A 6,999-nucleotide genomic window follows, 5' to 3' on the forward strand; every position below is an offset into this window, starting at 1 on the left:
ACATAACATTGTAAAGCAACTATACCCCAATTAAAAAAAAAAAAGAATCTAGTAATCTAATTAGGACAGCTTATATATAGTGCATTTTTAAAGACTAAGAATGTAAGAAAAATTTCCCAAGAGTGTAGATAGTTCCAAAAAGGTGTGTCTGCCTGATTCACAGCTGTATTCCTGTACCCACTCAGGTTGGACTCAGGATAGAAACTCAATAAACATATCCTGAAAGAATAAAGAGAATGGGACAGTGGAGCAGAGGAAAGGGCAAAGAACAAAGGATGCTAGGGGACTGAGCTCAACGTGGTGGCAAATGGAGCTTCTTTATTCATTAGAAAAGTACCTCCGTCACTTGCCTTCACTTGAAGAGGGATCCACACCCTCCTTACTGAAATGGGTGTCATATTTCACTATAATGGTAAATAAGCCTGTGGGCCTTTGGGAGCACCCACCATCCATTCAGGCTCTTGCTCTCAGGGTGTTGTCTAGGTCTGTTTCCTCCTGCACAGCCTCAAGTCACCTCCTATTTATTTATCTGCAATTGTCTGCAGACTATGCACATCTTGGCTTTTAATTTCTGGAGTCCTCTCTGAGTTTGATTGTGTTTACCTGGTTAAACAAAGTTCTTAATGGTCATAAATAAGGAATAAATAACCCAAAGGGGAAGCTTTCTGTTTTGTTTTTCAGAAAGAGAGATCCTTATTTCTATATGAGTGAGAATTCACGAGAAGGCACTTATCTCTAATTTTTAGCCTCTTGGTTAATAATTGCTCCCTGTATTTCTTGGAACCCTCTAATCCTAAACCCCAGTGGCTGAGGATTTATTTAGCTCCCACAAACAAAAACACAGAAGCCAAACTGATGGCAACCAGTGCAATGCTAGCTTACTCACAAGTAGAGACAAGTGATTATACAGATAAGGCATTAGAGTCCAATGCCTCTGCAATGTCACACACACACACCCCCACAAACATGGAGTCCACAAAAGCCACTGGGCTTCAGAGGGCTCACTAGGCAGAAATCGCCTCCTTGTCTTCAGCGTCAATACCTTGTGTTGGCAGTCTCCCTGCAGGCCATCTGAACCCTCTGGGGGGATGACTAGACTGACAGCTACGGAATAGCATCATCTCAAACTTTTCCCTTGACATCAGCCGAGGGGGAAAAGGAAGTTGTTTAATGATGGAGAACCACCCCCCCTCAAAAAAAATTAAGTAAGCTAAAACATCTTTTCTGGCAAAACGTGCCTCCTACAAAGCCATCAAAGGATGATAACAGGGTGTGGAGAGACGGAATCAGCAGTTAAGTGGATATCCGTCTGTCACTTAACCTTCATCACACAGCATTAGAGACCAGCGTCTGGCCAGCTTGGCACTCATCTTCCCACATCAGCCCACTGGCAAGATGCTTCCCCAGGTCCATGGCCTTCAGCCACACCACTCTGGCCTGCGGTTACATCATGTCTTACAAACTGTAAAGGGGTTGGACAGAACTTGGATGAGACCAGGGGTCCATTTGGACTGGATTCAGGCCTGGTTCAACAAGATTGTGCATAGCTTGTCCCTCTCCTCTTATTTCTTTACCTTTCTGGACTCTGTATTTTGCGTATCCTACCCCGTACTCCCCACCCCCACTCCCAGCCCTCAAATCCAGACAAGCTTCTGTTTTCCTAAATTCTTCTCACCCTTACCATATCCCAAAGTCTTCCTTCCTCTGTCTTTTCAATGTTTCCTCTCTTGCTGCACTTATATTTCTTTTAAAACCAACATGAATTGGCTGCAAGCAAAATAAACAGATGCAACTAAGAGAATCATAAATCACCAAGTTGGAGAGTGAGATTCTTCCTAGTACAGGAAACCGTCTCTCGGTTGGTTTCAGAGGAGATAGAGGAACAGAGCTTTGGTTTTATTTAAATGTCCTCTTCCTCTAACAAGTCCTCTGGGATCAAATAGGAAGTACGCTAGACAGATTGAATATTCAGACTGAGCTCATATAAGCGGAATCAGAACCCTCTTCCTTATACGTTCCTTACTTCACAGATATGGGGACAAAATGTAAGCTTTACACTTTCTAAAGCTATGAAGAAATGCTGAACATGACCTCCAAGTGTTTGGGGTCATAGGAGTCACACACAGGGGCTCACTAATGGCGTTTTTCAGCAAAAGTACATAGTGAATGTAATTTGCCTCATCAAGAGGGAGCTGCCACACACACACACACACACACACACACACACAAGCATGTGCACATACAATCAAATGCAGGGACATACCACCCCAATCCCACAACACAACACCCACGGCAGAAAGTAGCACTCTCATCCATCCAACTGTGCAAGTCACACCCACTCACTCATCACCTTCCGCTGAGTGCACCTGCTAAACAGCCATCATTTCTCGAGACCATCTGTGTTGCCACTGCCCTTGGATATTTCAGGGGTGTTCGAACTCTTTCTCTAAAGGGCCAGATAGTAAATATTTGAGGCTTTGTGAGCCAAGCTGCCTCTGCTGCAACTACTCAGCTCCACTGCTGTAGAGCAGACTCAGCCACAGAGCTAGGCAAATGAATGGACGGTGAGCCGGAGGTGGCCCACAGACTGTGACATCTCTCATCTACGTGGCTGTGACAACACTTCTAACTGGTCTCTCAGGCCCAGTTTCGCTCTCCTCTGACCCATTTTCTGCCCTGCAGTCAAAGATCTTTCAAAAACATAAATATGAGTGAGTCACTGAACTGTTAAACTCTCAGCTTCCTATTTCCTTTAACATATAAGTGAAAGTCTTTAACATGCCCAGTGAGCACAACAGAATGAGGCCCCTCTTCACCTCTTCACACCCCGTGCTCCAAGCCCACTGAACCTCTGTACTTCTTTCTGTGCCTGAAACACACATCAAGCTGCGCTTGCCTCTGGGTCCATGTGCAGGCTGTTTCCTTTCTGAGTGGAAGACTCTTTGTGTTCTTTGTCCTTTTTTAAAATTTTTATTGAATACGTTAATTTACAGTATTGTGTTAGTTACAGGCGTTTAGCAAAGTGATACATTTTTTTCCTTTTTAGAGTCTTTTCCATGGTAGGTTATTACAAGATATTGGCAGAGTTCCCTGTGCTATATAGTAGGCTCTTGTTGGTTATCTATTTTATATAGAGTAATATGTATAATTCAGTCCCAAACTCCTAATTTATCCCTCCCCCTTTCCCTTTGCTAACTATAAGTTTGTTTCCTATGTCTCTGTATCTATTTCTATTCTGTAAATGAGTTCATTTGTATTATTTTTTCAGTTCAGTTCAGTCTCTCAGTCATGTCCGACTCTTTGCAACCCCATGAACTGCAGCACGCCAGGCCTCCCTGTCCATCACCAACTCCCAGAGTCCACCCAAACCCATGTCCATTGAGTCAGTGATGCCATCCAACCATCTCATCCTCTGTCGTCCCCTTCTCCTTCTGCCCTCAATCTTTCCCAGCATCAAGGTCTTTTCAAATGAGTCAGCTCTTCGAATCAGGTGGCCAAAGTATTGGAGTTTCAGCTTCAACATCAGTCTTTCCAATGAACACCAAGGACAGATCTCCTTTAGAGAGTTTGTTGCATCTCCCTGCAGTCCAAGGGACTCTCAAGAGTCTTCTCCAACACCACAGTTCAAAAGCATCAATTCTTCGGCACTCAGCTTTCTTTATAGTCCAATTCTCACATCCATACATGACCACTGGAAAAACCATAGCCTTGACTAGACAGACCTTTGTTGACAAAGTAATGTCTCTGCTTTTGAATATCCTGTCTAGGTTGGCCTTCCTTGGTGGGTGAGAGGTTAAAGCGTCTGCCTGCAATGTGGGAGACCTGGGTTCGATACCTGGATCAGGAAGGTCCCCTGGAGAAGGAAATGGCAACCCACTCCAGTATTCTTGCCTGGAGAATCCCATGGATGGAGGAGCCTAGTGGGCTACAGTCCACAGGGTCGCAAAAAGAGTCGGACACGACTGAGCTAATTCACTTTCACTTTCACTTTCACTTTCCTTCCAAAGAGTTAGCGTCTTTTCATTCCATGGTTGCAATCACCATCTGCAGTGATTTTGGAGCCCAGAAAAATAAAGTTAGCCACTGTTGCCACTGTTTCCCTATCTATTTGCCATGAAGTGATGGGACCAGATGCCATGATCTTAGGTTTCTGAATGCTGAGCTTTAAGCCAACTTTTTCACTCTCCTCTTTCACCTTCATGAAGAGGCTCTTTACTTCTTCACTTTCTGCCATAACGGTGGTGTCATCTGCATATCTGAGGTTATTGATATTTCTCCTGGCAATCTTGATTCCAGCTTGTGCTTCTTCCAGCCCAGTGTTTCTCATGATGCACTCTGCATATAAGTTAAATAAGCAAGGTGACAATATACAGCCTTGACATACTCCTTTTCCTATTTGGAACCAGTCGTTTGTTCCATGTCCAGTTCTAACTGTTGCTTCCTAACCTGTATACAGGTTTCTCAAGAGACGGTCGTCTGGTATTCCCATCTCTTGCAGAATTTTCCACAGTTTATTGTGATCCACACAGTCAAAGGCTTTGGCATAGTCAATAAAGCAGAAATAGATGTTTTTCTGGAACTCTCTTGCTTTTTTGATGATCCAGCGGATGTTGGCAATTTGATATCTGGTTCCTCTGCCTTTTCTAAAACCAGCTTGAAGATCTGGAAGTTCATGGTTCACATATTGCTGAAGCCTGGCTTGGAGAATTTTGAGCATTAATTTACTAGCATGAGTGCAATTGTGTGGTAGTTTGAGCATTCTTTGGCATTGCCTTTCTTTGGGATTGGAATGAAAACTGACCTTTGCCAGTCCTGTGGCCACTGCTGAGTTTTCCAAATTTGCTGACATATTGAGTGCAGCACTTTCACAGCATCATCTTTCAGGATTTGAAATAGCTCAACTGGAATTCCATCACCTCCACTAGCTTTGTTCATAGTGATGTTTTCTAAGGCCCACTTGACTTCACATTCAAGGATGTCTGGCTCTATGTGAGTGATCACACCATTGTGATTATCTGGGTCATGAAGATCTTTTTTGTGCAGTTCTTCTGTGTATTCTTGCCACCTCTTCTTAATACCTTCTGCTTCTGTTAAGTCCATACCATTTCTGTCCTTTACTGAGCCCATCTTTACATGAAATGTTCCCTTGGTATCTCTAATTTTCTTGAATAAATCTCTAGTCTTTCCCATTCTATTGTTTTCCTCTATTTCTTTGCACTGATCACTGAGGAAGGGTTTCTTATCTCTCCTTGCTATTCTTTGGAACTCTGCATTCAAATAGGTATATCTTTCCTTTTCTCCTTTGCTTTTCACTTCTCTTCTTTTCACAGCTATTTGTAAGTCCTCTTTAGACAGCCATTTTGCTTTTTTGCATTTCTTTTTCTTGGGGATGGTCTTGATTCCTGTCTCCTGTACAATGTCATGAACCTCCATCCATAGTTCATCAGGCACTCTGTCTATCAGATCTAGTCTAGATTATTTTTTTAGATTTCACATATAAGCCATATCATATATTTGTCTTTCTCTGTCTGGCTTACTTAACTTAGAATGATAATCTCTAGGTCTAGCCACATTGATGCAAATGGTATTATTTCATCCTTTTTCATGGCTGAGTAATAGTCCATTGTATATATGTACCACATGTTTTTTATCTATTTATCTGCTGATAGACATTCAGGCTGTTTCCATATCTTGGCTACTGTGAATATTATAGCCAACACTGGGGTGCATGTGTCTTTTCCAATTATGGTTTTCTCTAGATAGATGCTGAGGCATGGGATCACTGGACCTTTGTCCCTTTAAGACCTCTTAAAAGTCATTCTCTCATGGATATTTCTGCCCACCATCCTAGACCAGATGGGGATTCCTGCTGAATGGTCTCTTGCACCTTGCTCTTTCATCACACTTCGCCAGTATACCTTGTTTCATTGTCTGTTTCACTGTCTATTTGCTCCTTTGGGAGGCAGAAAGCGCTATCTTTTATGCCACTGTTTTTTCAGCAGCTCAGACAGTACCTGGGACATGGTACATGCAAAAGCATGTGGAATGAGTGGATAAATAAATAAATGAGAATCTAAAGTAGCATAGTAAAACGTTCCAAACTACTCTATAATACTATAGATAGTTAATAACCTATAAAGTAAATGTGTGTGCTCAGTCGATCAGCCTGTGTCCAACTTTGCAGCCCCATGAACTGTAGCCTGCCACACTTCTCTGTCCATGGAATTTTCCAGGAAAGAATACTGGAGTGGGTTGCAGTTTCCTTTTCCAGGGGATCTTCCCCAGCCGGGGACCAAACCTGAGTTTCTTGTGTCTCCTGCATTGGCAGGCATGTTCTCCACCGCTGTGCCTCCTGGGAAGCCATAAAGTAAATATTCCCAGTAAAGATGAATAATTTAGTCTTTAAACATATTAGAGTTCATTATGTAGCCCAATGAGTTGGTAAAATATTCATAGTAGTTCATTACAATTATTATTAAGCACTTTAATGTGTGTACAGGTATAATCTGTACAAATTTTTCTTCCTATATATAACACCATTGCTGATTACTGCCCACATACATCAACAATAAGACATGGAGACATTGCAACCCACCTAGAATCATGATGTTACTATTTTTGACTCCTTCCCATTTGCACAGGCCAAATAATATCACCCCAAGCCTTTTTAACAGCCATTGGTATAAGAGTTGCAAACTTCCTAGGATACTAGAAACCACCCATGTAAGTGAAATTTGACAAGAAAGGAAAAGTGATCTCTTACTTAATGGATCTTGACACTCCAGAGCTGAATAATTCTTAACCTGGTGCACTCACTGAGAATTCTTTTCAGTATTTCTAGGGGGACAGAGTTATCTGCATTTTTAAACAGACCCTAAGTGACTCCAGCATGAATCCCCATTCAGAAAACTGGTTCTGAGTGGTGACTCTTTTTTTTTCCCAGCTATGCTGGGTCTTCATTGTTGCACATGGGCTTTCACTAGCTGCGGTGCTCATTAT

This window comes from Capricornis sumatraensis, chromosome 4 (genome assembly GCF_032405125.1).
Source record: "Capricornis sumatraensis isolate serow.1 chromosome 4, serow.2, whole genome shotgun sequence".
Taxonomy (NCBI): Eukaryota; Metazoa; Chordata; class Mammalia; order Artiodactyla; family Bovidae; genus Capricornis; species Capricornis sumatraensis.